Source organism: Hemicordylus capensis, chromosome 3, assembly GCF_027244095.1.
Source record: "Hemicordylus capensis ecotype Gifberg chromosome 3, rHemCap1.1.pri, whole genome shotgun sequence".
Lineage (NCBI taxonomy): Eukaryota > Metazoa > Chordata > Lepidosauria > Squamata > Cordylidae > Hemicordylus > Hemicordylus capensis.
The window spans coordinates 122,568,612-122,594,971 of NC_069659.1; positions in this window are offsets into that span (position 1 = coordinate 122,568,612).

Genomic DNA, 26,360 nt, shown 5'->3' on the forward strand with positions numbered 1-26,360 from the left:
GGGAAAATAAAAGGCTGGAAAAACGCATCCACGACGGTGTTCTACGCTGGTCCTACACAGAGCCCTCTGTACTTTATCTCCTCTCAGTGTCTGACTTGCTTCTGACCAGGTTTCCTGTCCTGGCCACAGCACAGGTCTGGGGCTCAATCCAGCCTGACTCTTCTTTTATTTCAGCTCTGATTGCCACCACAGCACTGAATCTCTCAGCCTGCTGGCAATTCTTCAGCTCTGGTTCACTGACTGCATCTTCAGAGAGATTCTCTTTCTCTGCTCACCAACTTTCTTCAGGATTCTTCTCCAGGACTCTCTTGCTGCTTAGCCTGGACTTCTGACTTCCTTCTCTTGACTTCTATGGACTGCTCTGGACTCACTGCAGACTTCTCTGTTCTGACTCTGTCTGACACTTGTCCAGGACTCCCCCCCACCTCAAAGCTTCCAAGCAAGGGTGTAGAAGAACCCGGGCCACCCAGCTCCTGAGGGCCCTCCAGCTCCACCCCTCCTTATTTCCTTCATTATCTCCCTCACTCTGAGGGGAGAGTAGTGAACATGGGCCCCTTTTCCTCTAGCTTCACCCCTGCTTCCAAGATAAGCTGTATCTTGACTTCTAGGAATCTTCCTCGAACTCCACTCAGCTGTGTCTCAAACCTTACCAATAAATACAGTTTTCTGACCCAACAGTTTCTTAACCCATCCAATCAGAACAAACAAAAATTCCGTACATTTTTCAAAATCTATTTTCCTTCCAAAAATCAACTGTCAAACTGCTAATCCAAATGTAAAACTCCAGAAGAACAAGTATGAACTTATGACCCTGCCAGTTTTCTTTGCAAGGCACATATACAAAAATCCTGTTTACAATAATGCAGAGGTTTTAGCAATATTAATACAATTTATAAATCATTTATAATGCAAGGGCTATTTTAAAAAAGAAGAGATTTGGGAGTATTAATACACTATACTACACAGGGGCTTATTTACAGAAACCCAAGAAGTCTAGACCTCGTTCCTCCACATGGTGCTACCCAGATTTATTCTGTTCAGGCATTGTTCCTGCTTCTGTTTCCTACAGAATAGCCTTCCCACAGACTTATTCTGGTAGGTGTTTACACATTATTCATTACTATTCATTATTCAATCATGTTAATTCTTGATTAATCTACTAGGAGCACAGTGTCTGCACACCTGTGGAGCTTTTGGATAGTTTTCCCCATCACAGCACTGGCCCATCAAAGGACAATTTCATGATGTATGGAGCCAGTAATTGTGTATTAGAATGATATGTAGTTGCAGATCAATAGCTAACTTAATTTCAGAAATTTCAAAAGTGAACTCAGCTGCACTGAACACAAGAAAGGAGCTTTTAAGGCCAAGAGACAACCATCCTTAAAGTTACTGTGATTTAATATTCAAGTAAAATATTGGTTTTGGAAAGGAAACTTTAGAACTTAAAAATAGATGTATTGGCACTGTGTATTGTAAATATCAAAATTATGTTTTCCAGGGAGTTCTGCTACATGAAATGTTTATGTACAGCGAATGCATTGCTGTGAGTTATGAGTAATGTGACCTCTGCAGCTCAATTAATCCCAATCACCATCGTTTCATGCTTTCCAGCCAAATGGATGATCATACATATATGGGAGCAAATCCAGGTGCTGTATATCTTATCCAGGTCTACATGGTCTTATAAAGCACAAGGAGAATAAATATGCGACACTCTATGCATTCCATGGAGCTGTGACAGCAACAATTTACAAATCTGTATATCCCAGCATAGATTTTGTGTTAGAGAAAATTATAGCAATACAATGCATTCCACAATATATGACAGCTTGAACATGAGATATAAAATAGGTTAGTAGAGATCATTATTGCCATGTTGGTGGGAGACAAGATTTTTTTTTTTAAAGGCCAAAGGTAGAGGTCATACACACGTTGGAAGGGAACTGCATACCTGTGTTTCCCCGAAAATAAGACAATGTCTTATTTTAGCCCCCCAGGGTATTATCACAGCATAAACAAGTTGGTTGGCATACACAATTGTTACATTTAGATCACAAAAGAGTACTAGATGACAAAGGAGCGAAGGATTTCTTTAAGGAGGATAGTGTGACGGCAGAGGACATGAAATAATTATTTTTTTCTGTCTATAGTAGACATTCAATCAGCCTGAACTGATGTTTTTCAGGGAGGACCTCTGACGAACTGGTATAAATAGAGGTGACAAAAGAATATATTTTAGGTTACTGAGAAATTAAAAGTTAACAAATCCTTACCAAAGACTGAAAAGTAGTCAAGGGATCTGAGGAGGAATCTGGAAATTACATGTCAGTTAGCTTAACTTCTCTTCTGGGTAAATTGGTGGAAAATATTAATTCAGGCTGGTTCCTAGTGGGAAGAGACTGTGTGACAACACTGAATTCATTCTATACACACACACACACACACACACACACACGAATGAGACACAAACATTTTGGACAAGATGGCCATAAAGCATTACTTGTCCTGCTAGCTAAGCAGGGTCCACCCTGGTTGCATTTGAATGGGAGACTAGAAGTGTGAACACTGTAAGATATTCCCCTCAGGGGATGGAGCCACTCTGGGAAGATCAGAAGGTTTCAAGTTCCCTCTCTGGCTTCTCCAAGATAAGGCTGAGAGAGATTCCTGCCTGCAGCCTTGAAGAAGCTGCTGCCAGTCCGTGTAAACAATACTAAGCTAGATAGACCAATGGACTGATGCAGTATATGGCAGCTTCCTATGTTCCTACATCATGACTTGGGAAGGGGTTAAGAAAAGCAACTTTAGCTCACTTTGGTCACTTTGCAGGGACCAAAGCAGCTTACAGAAAGATTGATATGAGCGTCAGCAGCAGTACACATGGGGAGAAAATGGCTGTTTTCCTGATCTCTGCTCATTAGACTTTCATATTGTCACTAATTTCCTTAGCCCTTTGGACTTAATTGAGATGATCACTCACTCCAATAAGCAAGGCATGTGTCTTGTTCCCTTAGCAGGTATCTGCAGCTCTTGCTTCAATAAATGATGTTGCAATTAGGATGCCACTGAGGAATTCTACCAAGAAACCATTTCTGCACATAGATTGTTATGAGCAAACAGAAACTGGGCACCATCATAGGGGTAGATATCAACACAAGATCAAACGCTGAGCACTTATGGTGGTCTATCGCATTTTAACAAGCCATGCAGAATAACTAAGGTCATCCTAAAATTTTGATGGTCAATATGTAATGGGATGCATAGACATGAAAATTATTTAAGCCATATGAAGTACGATCCAACTCAAGTCCAGCATTTTTACCCCATTGCTTTCAGATGACAAGACTGAAGTATGTTAGTTAACATACCAACTGAAATTAGCAGGTCTTATAAAGTACCAACTTTGGGCTGGATCCTACCCATAGCTTCTTTTTATATTCAACATCTATATCTATCTCCATCTTTAGACTAAGCTAAGTAGAAATTTCTGAAATGGAACCATCAATTTCAATTTTCTCTGTGTTGGGCTTCCCTACCCTCCTCCATGAGACAGGGTTGTTTACCTGGTCAAATGGTGGTATGTCAAGAGAGGCAGAGGGCTCCGGTTGCTGGGATAACCCCAGCAATTCCCTTGCAGAAGCCAGGAAGGGCTTGGAGAGGTAGGCAACAGCTGCTGGGGGGATGGGCGGGGACAGCCCAAGAGGCAGCAGAGTGGTGGAGATGGAATGATGATATTGGCCCCACAGCTGCATCCCTGGGTGGAAATGCTAGTGAAAGGGGTGGAGTTGGAGGAAAAGGCCCCTTTGGAGGCCAAGGATTGGTTGACCCATCCACTTGCCTGGCCAGGGGAGAAGGAGTAAGCTGGAAGCGGGGAGGAGTGTCCTAAATGTAGGGCTTTATTTAAGGCAAGGGCTGCTGAAGCTGAGATGATCAACAGGGATGGGGTTTGTTGTTCTGGTGAACTCCCGGAGAGGAGCACGGACCTTTGCTCCCACTGTTAGGTGAAGGAGTAGAGTGAATATCTTTCCTCCCCAAATCTGATGCAATGCCCATGCCTGTAATTTAGCATGAGAGGGTGGGAAGGTTAATTGGAAAATTCCTCCTCCCTAAACATTGACACTCTGATCCTCAGAGATACTGGAGCCCTCCTGGGACTAGCCAGCAACTTAGTGTTCTTTACATCATAGCCATGGGGGGAAGCATTCTTGTAGAGCACCAATAGTTATGTAAATGACTGCTCCTGCTTTATTTCAGTAAAGTGTTCACATAACTCCAATATGATAAAGGAAGTTTTCATCAAAAAGGACAAAGTTGCAAGTTAATGTAATAATTATTTCTGCTTGGCCAACACTCATTGACTTCTTTAGTATATTCTACTAAAGCACCATTTTATTTGCATTTGGGTATTACTTCTGGAACATTATACAGTGATTCAACACTGATTTTCCCCAGTATTTCTTTCTAGATAGAATGTTAATTTCTTATTTAAGGCTCCTTCTTTACTTTCCCATGTCTTCTTCCATGGTATGAGTCTGAGCATTATTCTGTTTTGGCTGGTGTTTTGTGGTTGGGGACCACCCAACTTTTTAGAAAATATACTATAAAGTTATTCTCACAAGCAGCCTAACCCAGGCTAGGGCAGCCCAGCCTGGGTTAGACTGCTCATGTGCAATGCTGGGATTGGGGTCCATCCTGGCACTGCCACCTCACCGAACCAAACTTTTGACCACAGCCCTTAGCTAGGATTAGGGGTGTGAGCACGCCCTTAACCTCAACACTGGAGTCGAGTATATTATGATTATTATTGTATCATTCTATCTATATTTCTCCTGGGTGTGCCATGGAATGTGTATCCCGGTGGCCCAGCTGATTGGCTGGGCGCCCGGCGGCATACCCAAGAGACCAAAGGCGTCAGCGGGCATGGCCAGAGAGGGAGGCCAGCGATGGCAGGGGGCCTGGCCGTGGGGGCAAGCGGCGGCGGCGGCGGAGCCAAGCGGTGGCAGCAGGCCTGGCCGGCGGCCATGTAGGAAAAAGGCGGTGTCGGCGAGCATGGCCGGGGAGGCCAGAGATGTCAAGGGGCCCGGCCATGGGGGCAAGCGGCAATGGTGGGCCCGACGCCCATGGAGGCAAGCGGCGGCAGCTGAGGGCCTGGCTGCACGAAATGGCAGGCCCGGCAGAGCACCGCTGGCTGAACCTAGCAGCAGCAAGGAGGAGGGCAAGAGGGAGTGAGGCAGGAAGGAAGGGCAAGAGGGAGGGGTAGGAGTAGGGCAAGAGAGCGTGGGGGAGGGTAATAGAGGGGGGAGGGCAAGAGAGTGTGGGGCAGGAGGGAGGACAAGGTGGGAGAGGGGAAGGGCAGGAGAGAGGAGCAGGGGGAGGGAGGGCAAGAGAGACTGGGGCAGGAGGGTGAGAGGGAGGGTGGGAGAGGGGTGGGAGGGTGAGGGAGGGCAAGAGAGAGTGGGGCGGGAGGGAGGGAAGGGGGCAAGAGAGTGGGGTGGGATGGAGGGGAAGAGGGGCAAGAGTGTGGGGCAGAAGGGAGGAAGGGGGAGGGAGAGTGGGGCAGGAGGGAGGGGGAACAGCTGGCCCCAAAGAGCGCACAGATGCTCTGTGCGGGTTGGCTAGTTATTATTATTACACACAGCCTGAACATACACAGAGTCAGGTGCCTAGAGCACCCAACTCCTGGGAGAATCCCCCAATGCACCATTCTCATCATGCAGTGCACTGTGGGATTCCTGGAGCCCAAGAGAACGAGTCCTGTCCTCCAGCGATCTGCACTTCATGGAGCGGCGTGGATTGTGTGGGCATGTAGCAGTGTACCAATGAGGAGCTCCATAGATCATTGGTGGGGCCGGGGGTGGGGGAAGGTAGGTGAAACCCTGCCCCCTGACCTCCCTCCCCACCAGAAGAAGGTTGTGCACTCAACCCCTATATTTAGTCCTCAGTTCTCAAGCAGTTTTGGGCCTTTATCTCAGTGGCTGACATTATGACTGAATGTATGGAAGTGGAACAGATACTATAGTCCTTTAGAATAACTCCCGAATAGTACTATTGATTAACTTAGGCTGGATGTCAGCCGGTGTCTTGCTTCCTTGCTTCCAATAGTTTCTCATGGGTTTGGGGAGCAACTCTTGGAGTGGTACTTAACTCACTTGGAAGTCCTTTGAACTGAGGTCACCATTCATAATGCATATGCGACTTCCTTTTAAATTCTGCTCTTTATCCTGAGCCCTCAGGATAGTGGTCGGCCAAGCAAAGCAACTGTTCAGTTGTGATAGAGCTAATGTAAAAAAACAGTGTACTCAGTTATTAGGAATGTCTTTTCTTAAAAAGTGTGCTATTAAGTCATGTTTATTAAATGCAAATTTGCAAATAACAATGAATGATTAATATAAAAGTTGATATTTATCATCTTTCATTTGATTGAATTAGGCATTTGATTAGCACAGATCTTTGAATGTTGAGATCATTAATATATTTATTTCACAGACATGCTTTTGTATAGCATCGCAATGGACATAATCATAAGAACAGCCCTGCTGGGTCAGGCTCAGCATCCTGTTTCCAATAGTGGCCCACCAGATGCCTCTGAGAAGCTCACAGTCAAGAGGCGAGGGCTGTCCCCTGCTGTTGCTCCCATGCAACTGGTATTTAGCAGCATTCTGCCTCTGAGGCTGAAGGTGGCCAGTTCCTTCCATATTCAGAAAGTGGTGAGTGGAGAGAAATTCATCACAGAAAATGTCATAATTTCCCCTCTTCTGGGGAAGTCTGAATTGGACCCATGTGCCCTGGCATACTCAAAGTAGCCAGATGTCTTGTGGTACCTTAAAGACTAACACATATATTGTAGACTTCCTTCCTTCTCATTGTATTTAGTGCTTATTGTGTCAAGCTATGATATCTGTGTATTTATTTTGAAGGTTTTCTACCCTACTGTTCTATCGAAGATGATCAAAATGGCTTACCAAAAAAGGCAACATAAAACACACTGAATCAAAAACGCATTTAAAACAGACACAAGAGCATAAGCATAGAAACAAGAAGAGTATTTCCTTAAAAGCACAGGGCACCCTTGATGTTTGCCTCAAAATGATGTTTTGAGTATGATGATTGCCTCAAAACGTTTAACAAGTTATACCTACTGATTTTTCTGTCATCAATAGACTATGCCTAACAGTAATAAATGGATTGATCTGCACAAACTCTCTGTTTCACCAAGTGGCATGTTCGAAAAAGCCTGTGGTTCATTCCTATTTGCAGGAGAGCAGCAGGTGTTTCTAATCTGGTTCATTATTGCATACGGTGCAGCCTCAGGCCTGTGATTGTGAAAGCGGCCCACGTAGCATGCTGAAAACTTTTGAATGTTATCCCATTTGGCACTCTAGGTGGATTAATACAAAAGATTGCCCTTGTCAGACTTGAACAGCACAATGTACAAAAGCACGTTAGGAAACGGAAGATATTGAGCAACCTGGTATACGATTTTCCCGTACTCATCGCAGGAAAAGCCTTCAAGCCTATTGCCTAATCAGCAGGACAGGGATAATAGCTTTAAATGATGCAAAATCATCCCCTTAGATATCTGCGGCAGTAGCTAAGGATGCATCCAAGTGGCAATTTTAGATTTTGATCTCAAACCTGAATATGTGCTCCCTAGTGTTCGAAGCTCACTGAATTGTTACTTTCCACCAAGCCTGTTGTTACAGACAAATACTTGTTGACAAAGTTTTGGCTTCAGCGGCTAAACATCAACAAGTTCAGTTGCTAAACACCACCCTAATATCTATTTCAGACCTAGATATTAGGACTATCTAGGTCTGAAATATTGATCTGGATTCATTGCTATGGTTAGTTTCTTGAATTATGGGTCATTTTCACAAGAGAGGAATCGGTTAGGGTACTTATGCCAAATTGGGTTTAATACATTGGGCATAATATAGAAATGGCAGACTGGGAAAAGCTATGGAACAATGAGTTAAAACTTATTCAATGTTATATGTTGAAGTCAATTTAATACAAAATGATTTATAGATGGTATTTGATATTAAAAAGCGTTGGTATTGATATATAAAAAGGTTTGGGGTGGACCTTGGAGGGGTGTGGGGATGTTGAGGGTATTATTATTTTCATGCTTCTTTTCTCATTCTCTCTCCTTTTCTTATGCGGTGGATATGTGGGAGGGCTGGGGCCTACCGGGACATGATATAAAAAAGCAAATATTGGGGTTTCCTGGAGGGTCGGAGTCTTTCCTGCTGGGAATAATATAAAGAGAATGTTTGTTAATAATTCAATCCATGTTTTTATGCTGGTTAGAGCAATATATGCATTGAAGTGGAAGACCAAATGTTTTTGAGGAGACTGGCTGATAGAGACTTTTGGGCTAGGTGGGGATGGTAGAATTTATAAATATGGATAGAAGATTAAAGTTTAGAAAGTTTCAGGGATGGTCTGAAGCTCTTTTTATTTTATATTATTTGTTCTTCTTTTTTATCTTTATCTTCTATCATATGTAAGAGTTATCTCCCTAGTATGGATCTTATAGCTGGACTGGTAGTTTGAAAAGCAGATAGGGTAGATTAATGGGGTTTTTTTTTTGTTCTTTTCTTTCTTTTTCTTTAAATTTCTTTTTTCCTCAAGTTTTAAATGTGTGTTGTTGGTTTCTTTTTTTAATTAATTAAAATAAGGTAAATTATAGTTTATAGTTGTTAATATATAGACAATACTGTTTGTTATAGTTTTTAATATGTAGACAACATTGAAGTGGTATTTAAAGTGTTTTTTCAATATAGATCTTGCAGTAGATTTTGAAGGTTGAAAGCAGGGAGGGTAGGCTTATGGTTCCTTTTGTTTTTAATGCTTCAAATCTATGGTGGTTTGTTTTTTATTAATATTGTAAGAAGATGAATTTTATATTTGTTATTTCACGAAAAGAGATGAGCGAGAAGTCCAACTTTGTTTGTTGTGTTTGTTATGGATGTTATTATTGTTAAAAATCAATAAAAATTAAATAGTAAAAAAAAATTATGGGTCATTTTCAAGAAGTGTGCAAAATAGCCTTGAAATAGTCTATCAGCACTGAGCACTTGAGCACAGAGAGCATTAAGACACCATGTTGCGGTGGTGGCTTTGTGTGAAGGATGTCTGCCCCTCATTTGGATTTCTGGCCCAGGATGCTTGTCCTTCAGAACTTGGAATAATAAGAGCCTTTCATCCACCAATTCAACTAGTTGTGAATGGAGGTAACATGCAGTTGTCTCAGCTGCTAAAGCTTACTGCATATTTTGTACTCTAGTCTCTTCCAGTGTGGCTTCAAAATATGTGTGTAGTGGGGAGGGAATGAAACATTCACTTGTACAAGTTTATTTGGGACTTCAAAAGAATCTTTCTCATTAGAATACTTATATCAGAAGACTGATAGGCTGAGCTCCATTACCCATTTTGGTGGTGATTATGTGGAGCTGGCAGAAGGCCTGGAGTTCTGAGTACTGCGTAGCTACATGAGGAAACGAGTCTAGTGATTAAGAAGGGTAGAATACAGAGTCCTGGAAAATTTGGGGGGAAATGTAGATTATTCTTTTTTCTATGTAAACCACTTTCAGAACTTTTCAGTTGAAAAGTGGTAAATTAATAATAATAATCAGTTGCAGCTCAAGACCTCTGTGCACCTGAAGCAGGACAACAAATATCACTTCCTTGCACACACTTTCTTCCCCATCTTTCCTTAAAGCATCTTGCAACCTTGCTGGCTCCCCAATAATCTGCTACCTGGGGCAACCATTCCTAATAATAGCAATAGTAATAATTAATAATACATTTGTGTAGAAAGAAAGCATATATAATCGGAGTGTGTGTTTTTATGTATGTGGCTGGCACTCATAACTTCTTCATCTCACACAGAATTAAATGAAATGACTGACACTCAAACCTGAAAAAATCAAGTTGTTAGTTGGATTTTACTGCTCAGGATCAGGAAATAGAATTATAGACTGTAATCAGTGCTTATGTACTTTCATGAACTCAGTAAAGATTCAAATTCAGTTTCTCAATAGTACTACTCATGAGTTATTCTAAGGCCTACAGGACTTCCTACTGTAATGTCAGTGAGTATCCCAAAATTGTTTCCAAATTGCTTTTATAATGTTATGAATCTCTACATTTGTGTGTAATCATGTGTCCTGGAAAAAAACTTTACTTTAAAAAGACTAATTCAAAATCAATTCAATGAAGTAGTTTAAATGCTCGTTGCTTAGAAACAATGTTGGAAAATGGTTCGTTCCTAAAAATACCCAACCAAATTCAGTATCGTATGTGAGAATATTGTGTGCTGTTAGCTATGTTGTCAATGTGATCTTGCTAAAATACCTTCATTTTAGTTTTGAGCTATCACCATATGGCTCTTCATGAATGTTCAGCCCCGTTCTCACATAACAGGAAACTGGTGTTGAAGAAGTCTGACAATGGATTTCTTGTATGTCTAAATGTGTGGAACCATGGTTCGTTCGGATACAAAAGTGACCCAAGATTTCCCTCCCCAAACTCCATTTTGAACCTTATGCTTGCAGTGAGTTTCACCACTCCTACCTGAGGTTTCATTTGGGGGTTGTTACGTCCGAATGCTGCAGCAAGTGCTAACTGGAGCTGAGGAAGGAAGTTCCTTTCTCGCTTCAGCTGCGATTGGCTGCTGAGGCTGTTCTTCATTCCAGAAAACAGTGCATGCAGCCAATTCCCTCAACCATGTAGCCAGTTCCCCGTCCTCTCTGCAATCTCCCTGATTGCAATTCGGGTTCTGGCAGTTATGTCAGAACATGGACAGATAACCACTCAGGGTGAGTGGAGAGTGGAACCACAGGTCAATTGGACCCTTGTTTCCGTTTTATGTGCTAATGTGGTGATTACCTTTAATATGAGTAAATTAAAGGTAGGCATTTTGCATGCCTACTGATTATAATGAAAAACACTGAGATCAATTGATAGTAATTAACTTTTCGTTATTATTGCATTGTCAACAATTCTTTATTTTCCATGGGAATCACTTCCCAGGATAAGGTGTTTCATGTCTGACTTGTATGAAAACTAATTTCATCACAGATGTATAATTGTTTTCTAATGTTTTTCAGTACTCAATTGATAGTAATTTTAAGAGATCATTCACACAATCAAAAACTGTGTTCTACCCAGGTTTGGGAGTTGTGTGTGCTCCCAATTTTTGGTTGTGTAGAAGCAAGGTAAGAGGAAAACCAGGGTGGAATTGTTTCACTCCCTTAAAGTAAAAAGCCGAGCTAAAAAGCCAGGCTAGGTGGTGCTACCCTGCCGGGATTGGGCCGGGGTTTTAAATCCCAATCCCGATGGTTTTCACTGGGAACCCAGGCTGGGCTTCCACAGCCTAGCTTAGGCTGTGTGTGAGAACAGCCTCATTATGTTGTATTTGCATTCAGATGTCTGTACACACGTATATGTTTTTGTGTGAATGGCTATACATGCATTCATTTCAAAAGTGAATGCCGGTATAGGCCCTTCAAATGCAGGGCAAATTGAATATAATATATACATAACTGTGTATGTAAATGTAACCTTCTATTTCTCCCAGGGTCAATTCAGATAAGCATCTGCCAGCACATATGTTGAGGGCAGAAATGTGCTGAGAAGTGCCCTGACATCACTGATGCAATGTATATCCTTTGATTGCATGAGTGGGGTGATCATCTGAATTGCCTTTCTACATACACTCCCAAACCCTGTTTAGAGAGAGGCAATTTGGATGATCACCCCCTCACATGATTAAAAGGCATCCTGGCATTGCTTCAGGATGTTCTTTAGTGACATCAGGATGGGAATGTTCTCAGTGCCACCCTATCCTCCTCACATGTAGAGGCTGGTAATCATCTTAACTAGCAGGGACGTTGCATTGCCCCAAAAGGATCTGGGCCTGGGCTTACGGTGCTGTGAAATTTTTTTAAACCTTTAAGCTTCCTTCAGGAGTCCATGGTGGAGGGGCAACCTTAATTGTTGTCGCCGCCACTTGCCACCACAACCACCGCTGTCTCAGTGGTGGCAGCAAAACCAAAGAGCATGCTGCTGCCATGGCATGCAAAAACCTATTTCCCTGCTTGCATTTCAGATGCTGGCAGCATGCTGTTTAGGTCCTCCACTGCCATCCTTGCCGCAGAAATGGAGGAGCGAGGCAAGAGGTGATGTGGAGGAGATCCAGGGCACCCCCCAAAAACACTGGGGATCCATGGCCCCTGTCCCGATGCAATGACACACTGTGAACCATCTCCCAGAGTCCACAGTCCAGAAAACAACATAGAAATGAATTCAGAGACAAAGAAAAGAAACTAATAAGTTTACACAATAATGGCTCACATTCCACACTGCCTTAGGAGGATGGATCAAGAGGTATGTCTTCACAGGAATCTAACAGTATCTTTTGTAGGGAGATGAAGCAATTTTTGCTTATTTCCCCTCCCTACTAAAGCTCTTTTTCTGTCTAGGAAGATGTTTGTGAGGGTTTGTGCTGTCTTACAGTTATCTTCTTGGATGCGAAAAGGACTTTTTCAACTAGGGGCAATAGCTGAAAATCACTTCACCCTCCAGATGTGTGGAAAGCCTCATATGCTGTTAGATTCTTGAGAGCTCTTGCTCCATCCTCCTAAGGCTGTGCAGCATGTGAGCCAATATTTATAAATCAATCCCTCCCTTTCTCCATCCATCTCCCCCCATTCTCTCTCTCAAACACATACAACCTCAATTCCCTCTGAAGTTGGTTATTCATAAGAGTGAAAGCAAGCAAGATCAGAAGGAGTATCACAAGCATTTGTATTCCACAAAAGGGATAATGAAGAGATCCTCAGGTTTGTCAAAGGATTCAGGCCTCATTCTCCTAGTGCTAACCCTACAGCTGCTTGACAGTTGAAAGCTGCTGTTCTTTCCTTCTGTCTCCCAGTCCTTATCCCTTCTCATATTTCCCCATCTCAATCACTCCATGAACTCAGCTTCTCCATAATCTATCTTCTTCTCATGATCTTTCTCTCCCTCACAAAGTCTCTCCTCAGAATTGTCTCTCTCTCTCTCTCTCTCCTGCCCTCCAGGACCAAAAATAATACAATTTACTCCCCATCACACAGAGTCACACACACACATTTACACATTTGCTGTACACAAATGGTATGTGAGTTTAACATAAGGGGTGAACAGGGCTAATTTACTAGGGCATATTTTGGTAGAATTACTGCAGTCCAACATAGAAGTAATTGAGTTTGACCTATGAAATCTGCAAGTTTACTTCTACAGAAAAAATTGCAAACCTCTGTGGTTAATCCTCAAGTGTTCTACTCAGTAGAAGTAGTAGAACTATATTGGTGCAATGGTAGAACACAGTTGCATGAAGTAACAAAGTAATATTTTAGCAAATGATAGGTAGGAGCTGTGCTGGAATGATGGCTTTTCAACCCATTAATCAAAGTGTTTACAATTCTCATTTCAAGGCAGGTGAAAGAATAACAAATATTGAATAACTATTAATGTTTCTGCGTTTTCCCTCTCTGCCAGGTTTGATCTGCTGGGTAACCTCCTCTATCAAGCTAAACAGAATATGAAAAATGAAAACCTTATATTATATTTGTTAGTCCCTCCTCACCCTCTCAAATGTTATCAGTTCCATCTTGACATGATCCACTGTGAGGCAACTGGAATTCAGTCCAAAAATGAGAAGCAGAAGAGGAATGGAGGCTGAGTTGAGACTAAAGACTTAAAACTGATTTTTTGGTGTTTGCAGAAGGCAACACGCAGTGATCCAGACAGAAGGAAAACTGGAACAATTCTTTCCTCTCTTTTTTGGCAAGATGATTTCATGCAGTTTACTCAAACAAGATAATATTCAAGGTTGTGTGATTTTTAGCCTACTTCCCAGTAGGCTTATGAGATCACCTGGCATTCTGTGTGTATGTCTGTGTGTCAAATCGGGTACAGTTGTATGGACACACAGGGACACCTCAACGGTGTAGTTTGTGATTATGTCATCCACCCCGATCCAAGATGGCAGACGCGTAAGCTTTTGAGGCACAAGTGGGTTAACTTGTGAACCGCCTGATTTGAAACAAATTTGCTGCAGCTGTAGGGACACATCGGGACACCTCAACGGTGAAGATTGTGACGATGTCATCCACCTCAATTCAAGATGGTGGACACGTAAACTTTGGAGGTGCAAGTGTACTAACTTGTGGACAGTCTAACCGATTTGAACCAAATTTGCTACAGCTGAATGGACACATAGGGATGTCCCAATAGTGTAGTTTGTGATGATGTCACCCACCGCAATGCTCTTGCTCCTTGTTTACGGGATTCTAGTTTTCTCTCCCCATCCATTGTAGGAGTAAGCATGCCTCTACTATTATATGCAGAGGATGATGCTATTATGGCTAGATCGCCAGTTGGCCTCAGAAGTCTGGCTCTCTATTGTAGAACTGACCAGCTCTCCATTAACTATCAGAAGTCAAAGGTTATGGTATTTGTGAGAAGATCCAAACTATTATGTTGGTCCATAGATAATCATCAACTTGAGCAGGTTTCTACATATAAATATCTGGGAGTGGTTTTGCATGCCAGAGGAACCTGGAAGGCTCATATAGAATACGTTACACTGATGGCTCAGAGATGTTCTCAAGCTGGTGTTATTTATACTGGAGGAGATCATACCAGCAGCTCTGAAGCTCTTTGTGGCCAAAGCTAGGAATCAGTTACTGTATGGTGTGCAGTTGGGCCCCTAACCTTCTTATAAACCCCTGGAAGCTGTGCAAAATAAATTTCTTAGGGCAATACTAAGAGCACCAAGATGTGCTCATTCTGTGACATTGAGATTTGATCTGGGTGTTCTGAGAAATGAGGCTAGAGCCTGGCTGTTGATCCTAGCATTTTGGCTTAGGATAAACTTCTTTCCCCAAGGAAAATTTTGGCAATTTTGGTTTTCAATCTTCTTGTGCCCAGGCAATCCACACAAAAATTCTTTCATTGGGATTCTCCATGGATTATCTGATTTTGTTGAGCCATAATCAAGCTCTACAGGCTCTGAAGCAGAAAATCCTGGATACTGTTTGTATCTCACACTAATCAACACGAAGTTTCTATGATCCCAGAATGTTCGAGAAGGAGGATGGGTTTATGCACTGCTGTCAGGGGTCCCACTACTTATCCGTATACCCTAGAGAACCCACACTGTCTGAGGGCTTTCTTTAGAGCAAGGTATGACATGCTCCCATCGGCTGTGCTGGCGGGAAGAATAAGGAGTATACTTAGGGTAGAATCTGCCCTTGTGTTTATAGGGAGATTGAAACCATCCAACATGTATTGCTCTGTTGTCTGTTTTACAGAGAGTTGAGACGCTCCCTGATATCTCCTTGTCTGGTAGAGGAGACCCTTTCCAGAATGCTCAGAAGACCCTTTCCAGAATGCTCAGAAGATTTTTGTGTCTCTTATATTTTGGCAGATCAATCTCCATCCATTACATAACATATAAGGTGGCGAAGTTTTGCTCTAATGCTATGTGGTTATGTCAGGTTTTTTTAATTTCATTTTTTAATGTCAGGTTTTTTTAATTTCAGGTTTTTTAAATTTCATGCGTATGTATGTTTCATGCGTATGTTCTTACTGAATTTTTAGTTTATATTTATATTTATTGTTAGCAATTGCTAGTTAAGTCTTTGATTGGTACTGTATGTGACTGATGTTTTATTATTTTCTAGCAACTGTTAACTTTTTGTAGGATTTCTTTATTCTACCATTTTTAATTGTTTTCTAAGCTGACCATGGGTCGTAAATAAAAATATCTATTGTTATGGTCCAGGCCTGATTTATATACTAAATATGCTCATTAGCTAGCATACAAAATTAGGCCTGGCTCATAGTGTCACCAAGTGACCAAGTTCTTTTACATGGTGACCATGTAGGATCTGGGCACATGGAAGAAAGGAGATCAAACCAATCCTCAAAGATTCAATGGGCTTTATTGAGTATAAAAGAATAACAACATCAATAAACTGAGCAGAAAGCAGGACACTCTATCAATATATTATTAACAGCATCTAAACAAAACATCCTAGCCAGCACCAATATTCAGCGTGTTCCTAACTAACATATGTGTGTGCATTAAATCTTCCTAGAGCCTAATACAATTCAGATATAGATGGAAAAAAGGGGGGGTAAGGAAAGCTGAGGGTTGGCATGGTTCAGGAATTAGTAGAGGAAAAGGGTGGGGGGAAGGAGAAGGAGGGGAAAAGATGGAGGGACTCAAGGCTTGTAAGGAGCAGCATATTACCCAGGACCAGAGACTTGAGAGCGATGGATCTCTTCAGCTTGAAGGAGCGAGGCGCTTGGCTGGAGACAGGAGCATTTGCAGTTGCTCAGATCACGGCTGAGAGCCAGAGCACCATGGCTGGTGAAGTCTTGACTTCTCACTGCGCAGTAGAAGTCACAGACAGCTCCTGTCCATGGACAGAGTTCCTGCTGTTGCCCCGCGGCTTAGCAGCAAACTCTGGGATCTTTGTGAGCAGCTCTAGCTGTAGGCAAAAGATTGCCCATAGGCACAAGACTGCTTGTAGGAGACAGTTCCTGTCCATGGACAGAGTTCCTGCTTCTAGCTCTGCGGCTTAGCAGCAAACTCTGGCATTGCTGTGAGCAGATCTTGCTGTAGGCACAAGATTGCTTGTAGGCAAAAGACTGCCCATTTGCCATGTCCAGAGACTCCTTCTTTATAGTGTATTTTCCTTTGATCTCTCTCTCTCATAGAGTCTATTCAAATCTCATCTTTTCCTGGGTCCTCAAAAGGTGACAACTTGCTGCTACCTTCTGGACAATGTCTTTTTAATTATTCAGGATATTGGCCAGTCCAGAGAGATCTCAATCTCATCTTCTGTAAACTGTGCATTTAAAAGGGAGGGCGAACATTGCCCAAAGCAAATCTGCATCTCAGAGCTACAAATTGCATCTTCCCCCAATTGCCAGTCTGACCCCAAAAGGTGTTAAAAGTCAGGAGTTAGTGAGAGAATTAGTTCTATTTGAGTGAGACAGCAATTACATTATTTACCTATATCTAGTGTGTAATTATAACAAGAGAATATTTAAAGTAACATAAAAAGTGGTACATGTGTGAGACGAGTTCAATACATTTGGCTAGGGCAGAAGCATCCTGTCAGTGAGGTAAGAATTATAGTCTATAGGAGTTTTCTTTGTATGCATCTACCTATGTTGAATCTCTATAGAGAGCAATTGAGTTAATCCTTGACAAGGATTAACATGGATTTCTTGCAACAGGAGAGGGGAGGTCAGCCTCTGGCCTCTACCACAGACATTATCTGGTAGTGAGTCACATTTTAGCATATGAGTAGCTCAGGCCAAGCTTTTGTGCCTTCTTGAGTATCCATTTCACAATACAATGCTGGATTGCCTCCTCCTTCACAGAGCAGTTGACCTGGGTATCAGTTTACCTTGAGTCCAGGCATTTAATTAAACTCTTAATATAAAATCAAATCAGACACAGGCCTATATTCCACATACTTCTGAGTTGGTACCTCTGGTTCTGATATGTTGAAGTGGACCGTCCTCAACACTATCTACTCACCGTGACTCAAGATGGCAGATGCATAAACTTTTGAGGCTTAAGTACACTAACTCAAGGACTGTCTAACCGATTTGAATCAGATTTGGAACAGCTGAAGTGAATGACACACAGGGATACCTCAGTGGTGCAGTTTGTAATTACGATATTACAAGGCAGGATGCCTCTGAGTACCAGTTTCAGGGGAGTAACAGCACGAGAGAGGGCATGACCTTGACTCCTGCCTGTGGGCTTCCAACGGCATCTAGTGGGCCATTGTGTGAAACAGGATTCTGGACTAGATGGGCCATTGGCATGATCCAGCTGGACTGTTCTTATGTTCCTATGACATCCACCACGATCCAAGGTGGCAGACACATGAACATTTGAGATGCAAGAGATCTAACTTGTGGACCTTGATTTGCACCAAATTAAGTCCAGATGCAGACAGTGAAAGGAAAGTAGACTGATTAGTTCTTACTAGAACAACTTGTTATTGTCTAACATGCAAAGGATAATTCACATATAATTGATGCTGTTTCCTCATAATTTGTTCATTTAGATTGGTGATGCATGGACATTAATCCCACTAGATAAAAAGACCATAGTCTTCAGCTGGGTTCAGGTGAGGATTGAAGGCCTCTTTCTCTCCTTCCCAGAGAGGGCCCTTTTCTGCTACTGGTAGGGTCATCAGGGAGAAGGCGAAAGAGTCAAGCAAAGGAGGCAGTGCTTTATTGGCTCTCAGAATCAGACAGCCCTACTAAGCTATTCCCAACACATTGATTCTAAATAGGCTGTTCTCTGCTTACATGATTAGCATGGCTTCTGGTTCACCTAATAACATAGACTAAGTCATTTTTCTAGAATTACATACACCAACAGGAAGTCTAACAATATTAATTTGGCTTGCTACTGGCATGCATACAAAATCCATGATGCTGCTGTGGCAGCACAGTGGCAGAAGAAGAGAAATTTGTTATCTGTCTAGCTGATAAGTACATTAGATTTTGCCTCAAACTATGCCATTGTTCTTGACAGGAAGGAATGTATTTATTTTGTTCTTATTCTTGATGGAATGTCTGGGTATTTATTTGTTATATTATCACATTTATAGGCTCAGTGACAGGAACTTCATAATTATGAGCATTGTGTTTTGTGCCATTTTGTCTACTGGTGGTAAAATGTGGTTCATTATGAGGAAAATCAGCTCCTGCTTTCTCAAGCAAGAAATAGCTGTTCTGGAATACCCAGGGCAACCAATATGATACAATTAGCCATGATGGGGTTTGAGCTGTAGGGAAAAAACCATACTAGATATTTAGATGATTTAAAAATGAATAGATGTGATATACAAGTGAAGCATTTCAAGGCTATGTTAAAGTAGTATTACACATTACAAGCAGGAAAGTACAAGTCAGCATGGTTTCTCTTAATGCACTCAAGATAGAGGCCAGATTCAGACATAACGGCTAACCACAGTTAATTATGGCCGGGGTTCCAATTCTAACTCCAGTTTGCACACAGACATTCACCAAGCCACGACCAGCCAAACTCCAGTTGCAGGAGAGGGGTGCCAGTTCCTGCTGCTCAGCCTCCCCACGCTATCCCAGCCTACTCCATGGCCAGACGGGTCACTGCATCAGCAGCTTGGCTGCAATTGGCCACAATCTAGAAGAGGTGTGCTGAGTGCAATTGTGCATTTTCAGAGCCCTCCATCTACTCTCAGCAGGGAAAGGGCATTGAAAGCCCTTTAAATGCCCTACAGTGCCAGTGCTGCTTCTGCAAGCCATGGCACCACCACCTCCCCCAAGTAGCCCTGCACCCCCAAATCACCACAGAAGCATGAATTCCCCAGTGGTTGGGGGGCTGGGTGTGTATGGACTGCCACTTTCATTGTGGGAGGGGAGGGGGAAATCCACATTCACTAGAATGGGATGTGCAAATGAAGGAGGGCAAAGGACACTGGTGGGGTATGTCTGTCCCACCATAACCTGGGAAGATGTTCTGAGGGGTGACCCCAGCAAAGAAGTCTATCCAGACCCAAGCGAATTCCTTCCATCCGGCAGCTTGCTGCAGGGTCACTGGCAGTCTCATGAGAGGGCCAGTTTCCTGGAGATGTAGACTGGTTTTGCCCATAAAACAGCAAATTCTCACCCACATACTGCGAGCACATGAGAATAGCCAGCCCACTAAACTATTAGGGAATCCAAGGAGCCCCCACTTTAGTGGGGCCCCCAACCAGTGCTCCCTCTAACAGGGATTCCCAGATGTTGTTCACAACTCCCAGGATCCCCAGCCACAATGGCCTTTGGCTGTGAATTATGGGAATTGTAGTCAACAACATCTGGGTATCTCTGTTAGAGGGAACGCTGCCCCCAACTCTCTTTGTTAAAAAATAGAAAAAATTCTCCATGACTTCCCTTTTTTCAAAACTCTCTGAAGCCTTGCACGTGCCCCAAAGGAGATCTTGACACCCCATGTGCCATAGATCATCCAGAAAAGCGGCTAGGTAGTGCGGCAATTGGATTGTGCATTTGCACAAATTTTTAAACTCCCAGGTCTGCTCTGCCTGTGCACCATATGTAGATAAGCGGGTGCAGGAAATCATGGGAGAGGGCACTTTTTTCTTCTCCCCCTGCCCCAGGGCACTGGGCTTAAATGCAGGGGCTACAGGAAAGGGCATACCTGTGCAAATGTGTGGATGACCAGGCCGTGACACAGACCCTTAAACCCATTCAAAATTCTTGGTTCCGGCCCAGTGTGGTGCTGTATGGAGATCTCTGCAGATATTGCCAGTAGAGGGGATCGCTGGTTTCCAGCTTCGCCCCTGGGGGTGTGGGCGGGAGTGCACAAAACCGGCTGGCCCGGTTTGGTTCGAGTCTAAACTAGACTCGAACTGGGCATGATCAGAAAACCTGGGTTAGCGGAGCGCTTGCCCCATTAACCTGGGTTAAGGGGAGGGCTACCTTGGTGGGCTAGCTGCCAGAGAACCACCAGGCTTGCCTGCAAGTTCAGTGGTTCTCATGATGGGGGGGGGGAAATGGACTAGGCTCCCTTAGCCCGGTTTTTCCCCATTGTGAGAATAGATTATGTGTGTCCCCTGCACTTGATTAGCTTATGTGAGAATGTATGGCGACTTATCCTGGTCAGTGAAAGGAAAAGCATTTCAGGCTAGGACAGAGACAGCCAGTTTTGGAAAGACTGGATACAGAAGCTGGAGAGAAGGATCGTTATCTCCAAACTGATGTAACCTGTTGCTAATTTGTAGGAATGCTCTCCTATTGCAACTCTATCTAATGCTCAGCTTGTGTATTTCTAAATAAATTGAATTTTTCAAAGACACCACAGTCCTCCAGTGATCTCTCTTCAAGAGGAAGCCAGGATCCAAGCAGATGCACATCTCTTTGGAAGATTACAATCCCTTGAAGTCCACACTACTTGGAAAAGTGGGAAGCAGATGCATAATGGTATGAACAGATGGGTGGAACTGCATACACCAACAATAGGAACAGGCTGGGGAAATTGCATATGCCAAGTTTCTGCAGGACCACAGGACCATATGGGAGACAGTAGTGAAAGGCAAAGTATATGAATAGATCATGGCTGGATGGGCAGAATGTTAGTGTGGAATGGTAAGTTTCTATAAGCAAGTAAGAAAGGTGGCTGTGGAAAATGTTAGGAATGGGCACACAGCCTCATTTGGCAAGCAAGCCTCTTTGGCTCGCTATATGCTAGTTAGGGCACAAGGCTGCTGTACTTGACTGGGACTCTAATGCGGGGGTGGAGCTTACTGGCTCATTGTGTTGCAATGAGCAGCGCTCTTTCTGGGGTTGCCAACATTATGTTCTCTGAATATGGGACACAAGGAGCGAGGAGGCTAGGGAAGGAGGGACGCGAGGGAAGGGAACTGCTTACTTACCGCCCTGAGAAGGTGAGGAAATTAATAGACCCCTCCACCGCCTCCCCCCAGCCCTGGAGTCAGCAGCCAGTGTGAGGAAGCACAGCCACACGGAACTGAGAAGCACCTCACCTCTGCTGCCTCCTACCCACTGAAATGCCACATGTCTGTGGCATCATGTGTCTGGTTGCACCTGCTGCTGGGGCTTTGGCAGCTTGGCAAAGCAAAGGAAGAGGAGTAATTGTGGTAAAGCAATTGCCATAAATTTACCACAATTTATGGTAACTGTGGCTCTCCACTGGCCTGGCAAACTGAAGAAGGGAGCCTGAAAGGGGGCAGAAGAGTTCCCTTTTCCACCCAAAAAGAGAGCTGTAGAGTCTGCTCAGGACGCCCTCTGACAGGGCACAGCAAGGCATGTTGGAGGGTGTAATTTACCCTTGATGGGTTTTGTGATTAATTAGCAGAGCACCAAGAAGCTAGCCATTCCAGTTACAGAGTAGAATGCAGAGTTTCATTGTTGCAGCTATTTATAGAAGACACATGGAGATTCTTGTAGAATCAAATACTAAGAAGATTTATAGGTGAAGTACACTTTGGATAGGAAAGACCTAATCCTATCTATAGGCTACATAATAAATAGGTAGGGGGAGAGAGAGATATGTTTCCATCTGCTTGGAGGAAAGGAAGGGATTCTGACTCATCACAGAAAATGCCTGAGTAGTCAAGGCACGGGTCATAGAGGAGAGGTAAAGCAGGGACAGGCAAGGAGACCCTCACTAGCTATCTCTCCCCACAATGCCCCTAGTGGTCATTATGATAGTCAGTGCAAAAGATCAATCCACTGGAACTCTTATCTCCAACACCCCTTCTCATCACCTGTCACACCGGCTCACAAAGCCTTTTCATAAAGCTGCTGGAATCTGTCTCTTGGCAATGGCTTGGCCAATCCAGCTGCCAGCGTCTCTTCTGTTGGGCAGTACTCCAACTGGACCACCCATTTCTCTTGCAAGTCTCAAACATAGTGATACTTTATGGGAATGTGCTTGCTTCAAGACTTGGTTCAAGATCTTGGTTCGAGATCTTCTCCATCTGAGAGATCTGGATATAACTTGGGTTATCCTCGAACATCACTGTGAGCTTTGGTGCCTCAATCCCAAAGTCCAATAGTAGTTGGTGTATCCATACTACTTCTTTACACGCTTCAGCTGTGGAAATGAATTCTGCTTCTGTAGATGACTGCACAACAAGTGACTGCTTGTGGCTACTCCAATTATGGCTCCATTTCCAATAATAATTAATAATAATAATAATAATAATAATTAATAATAATAATTATAATAGTAATAGTAATAGTAATAGGAGATGCTTCCAAGTTCCTTCACCTCTATTTCCTTGTTCAGGTGCTGTTTCGTTTTCTCTCATGTGCAAGAATGAAGTCATCAAGAAAAGTCAGGATGTGAGTCCATCTATTGTCTCTGAATCTTTAATATAGGCAGGGGTCAGCTTTTCCTTGTGTGAACTCTTCCTTAAGTAGCAGTTGATTCAGTTTCTCATTTCATGCTCTGGCTACTTGCTTTAAGCCATAGATGCTCTTTTGTAATTTGCTTGTCCCTGCTACATTTGCTTGTTCAATAACACAATCTAATTGGAAAAGTCCATCTTCACGCATATGAGCAGTCATAATTAACTCATTTTCTTTGGAAATGTAACAAGAATTGTCTTCAAAAATCACTCTACATCCCTTTTTAATTCCATGCCCAATAGAAATCAAATCGGTTTGCATTTCTGGGACTAAGAGTGCATCATTTATTAAGACTTCTTGATTTTTATAATCTGGTCCCCAGCAGAGGATTTTAGCGACTCCCTTTCCTTGAGTTATTCGCTCTCTGCCATCACCAGTACTAACAGCTGATTTGTAATTTCTGTCTAATTCAATAAACCGATCAGAAGTATTCAGGATATTCTCACTGGCTCTGGAGTCCACAATAAAATCATGCTTTTTGTCTGTGATCATCCCCACATTATAGCTCTTGGCTTTAGGTAAAGAACTTTCAGTACTTCGTTTCCTTTGTCTTTCAGAGTGGCCATGTGGTTTAGTACTGCCTTTCCTTTATTTTTCAAAGTGGCTGTTATTTATGTGGTATTAAGTGGTATTTATTTATTTTCTACATTTATATTCTGCTCTTCCTCCAAGGAGCCCAGAGTGGTGTGCATAGTTAAATTTCTCCTCACAACAACCTCACAAAAACCCTGTGAAGTAGGTTAGGCTGAGAGAGAAGTGACCGGCCCAGAGTCACCCAGCAAGTATCATGGCTGAATGGGGATCTGAACTTGGGTCTCCACGGTCCTAGGCCAGCACTCTAACCATTACACCTTGCTGGCTTAACATCATAGTCCCTGGGCTGTCAGCAAGGTGCCATTCACATTTCCAATGCCTTCTTTCGGTCTTTATCCTTGTGTTCTAGTCCTCCAATGTTGTTTTAAAAAATAGCTGTATTTTTCTGTTTTAGGGAGTTCTGGGGAAACTAGAAAAGACTGCTCCCCCTGCTGGATGTGTGCAACATCTTTTAATTACGTTGTGAATCCAATCCTGCCAAGCCAAAGCATTTTACAGCGGTTGTAGCCGTAACCTGGAAAGCACCTACTAGCACCAAAAGGAACCAAAAAGAGCAAGATATGCTTGCCTATTGTCCATTAGGAGCACCTGAACAGAGTCAAGAAGGGCATCACCAACTTCAGTCAAATCAAGGCTATTAAGGGTGATTTCTAGCATGGGTACCCTACCTCAAGGACAAGAGATCTCTATAAGAGATGCCCCCTTTCAAATCATGTAGTGCAATTCCTGCATGTGTCAATCTGAGTGATGTATGTGCTCTTCCCCTATTCCTTGGTCTCTTCTCTGGTCCATTGTTGGGGGACTGACAACCTTAAGCTAAGCTGCCTTTCTGCTGTGTCAGAAGTCGTGCTGACGACCCCTTCTCTGCAACTTTCTTCATTGCCGAGGTTGAGGCCAAGAAGTCAAGGACACAGATCAAATGGCCAAAGCCCTAAGAGAGCACCTCACATGGAGAACCGTTATAACCCTTTGTGGTTCTTTCTCTGCCCTCAAAATCAGGAGCTTCCTACCTCATGTCCTCAGAAGTTGTCTGAGTACAACTCCCATCATCCATTGTAGCTGAGGGAGTATGCAAATTGTAGTCCAACAACAACCGGGGATCTATGGAAACTCCTGCTCTAAATTATGGTGTTTTAAGTATTCATTTAATTTGTCTGATCCAGGTGTTGGCCATTTTTAAGCTCCCAAAGTGAAACCACTGGATTTTGCAAGACAACCCACACCCCTATAAAAGAGCGAAACTGTTAGTGGGGGTTGGGGGGGGGAGATTCAAAGGTGAAGTATTTCAGTGTTTAATGGTTAATAAGCATGGTTCAGTCTCTCTGTTCCCTTAAGGACTCCAAGAACCCTTTGCTTGTCTGGTCATGCATTCGTCTGAAGTATGCAATTTATGGAATGAATGTCAGATCTAATGACTACATACCTAAGCAAACATGATGGAGAAGGGCAGAAGAGGTTATCTGAGAAGAAAATGATCAAGGCTAACTGTCACAGACTGTATTTTAAAATATGAAGCTTACTCGTGTTGTATACCTGAAGCATTTTCTGCTGATAGCAAGTTAGCTGCTGATAATAGGTTAGTGGCAGATTGGAGGAAACTGATGCACAGATTGTGAAGTTATTAAGGAGTTATTTACAGATCTGATATGTTTTGCAAATACACCTATGCCTGTATCTTAAGAGTAACTCATATTGGATTAACAGAACAGAAATGTGACTTCTCCTGGATTGGGATACTTAACAGAACATATCAACAGGATTTGTACTTCTAATGCTTACTTCAGACAGAGCTCAGTGAATTGCCTTCATACTGCTCACAAAATATAAAAAAATTATCTCTGTTATTTTAGTTACATTGATCCTATGCATGTACAAGTATCCTAAGGTTACCTTGGTAGTTATAATATGTTTAGGAATTCGTCTTGTCTCTGAAAGTTCAAGACATCTCTGGCTTGTGATAACTGCAAAGTAATTCAGATGGGATAGATAGAAACCATACTATCAAACGTTGAAGGCTTTCCCCCACCCCAAAATGTTTAATATAAGATATCAAATCCACACATGGATTTAATATCAAATATCAAATATATTAATATATTTAATATCAAATATCAAATCTTTAATATAAGAATACCAAATACCAAATATAATATAAAATATATTAAATATAAATATATAATATAATATAAATATCACCTAAAATATCTTTAATATCAAATATCAAAGCCATACATGTTAGGAGCTAAAGTGCTAGCCTTAGTTTTTGTGTGGAGACTTTACAGATAAATAAAACTCCACCATGAACACTCTAAAGTATGTGAGGTGGCATCTACAAGAAAGCCTAGTATTTATGGAAACCCCCCCCCCAAAAAAATAGCGTATTAAAAATTGATTCAAATATGAATTGGAGGCTTTACCACTCCTTAGAGAACATACCTAAAACAGATATAGAAAATGGTTTCTTGCATGATTGAGAACTTTCATGCCGATCTGCAGTTTTTTAAGTTTAACACCTCAGGTTAAGTTAACCTGAGTTAAGGTTAACTCAGCGGTGCACTTCTGGTGGAACAACATGGCCATGGTGCATGTTATAAACTCCCTTACATCCAAGTCATCATGGATAATGTCCCTGGTCAGACCCTTTGTATTACAGTGCCTCCGCCAGAATATTTTGTTTACGGCTAGCCACATTCCAGGCATGGACAATGGCATTGTGGATGCACTCCCTTGTTTGCAGGAAGAGTGTTTCTGTTAGCTAGCCC